This window comes from Eimeria mitis, genomic scaffold (assembly GCF_000499745.2).
Source record: "Eimeria mitis Houghton genomic scaffold, Emh_scaff6665, whole genome shotgun sequence".
Taxonomy (NCBI): Eukaryota; Apicomplexa; class Conoidasida; order Eucoccidiorida; family Eimeriidae; genus Eimeria; species Eimeria mitis.
Window position 1 is genome coordinate 1,962 of NW_013574800.1, and position 712 is coordinate 2,673.

A 712-nucleotide genomic window follows, 5' to 3' on the forward strand; every position below is an offset into this window, starting at 1 on the left:
AACCCCAACAAAACAAAAAGCGTCACTTTAGTACAGCAAACACACCGAGACAAAGAAAGAAAGTTCACTTCAGAAAAACAGCTCCACCAAAAAACAGAGGTCACCTTAGTACAACAAACCCAGCCTGCAGTCGCCGCCTTTGAAAGACGCACGAACGTGTTCATGAGAAAGCACTGTGAAATGAAGACAGCTGATTAAATAGAATTAGACGCAACATCTACAGCAACAGCAGCAGCAACTCCAGCAATAGCAGCAGCAATATTAGCAGCAGTTGCAGCAAGGGCAGGAACAACTGCAGCAAGCACAGCAGCAACTGCAGCAGCAACTGCAGCAAAAGCAGGAGCAAAAGAAGCAGTAACTACGGAAAATGCCTTTTCATCGTTAAGCATGCTGCGGCCAAGAAAATCCTTTCCCAGAAGGAAGTGGTAATTGTTTTTATTTTTCTGTGGAATGCACTTGTTGAATTGCGAGTTTCTGACGAGGAGCGAAAAAAATGATTACTTTGTACTGCATATAAATGATAAAATAAATAATAGTTATTTTATACATTCGTGATTCAGGTCTATCGTACACTGGGCATTCAAGTAAATATCTATTTGCTGGTTACTTAATATAAAAAGCAAACAGAGAACTCTAGTGCTGCAAAAATGAAGGCTCCGACGCGTATCTGCAGGTGATGTGCGCGGTACATATATATATATATATATATATA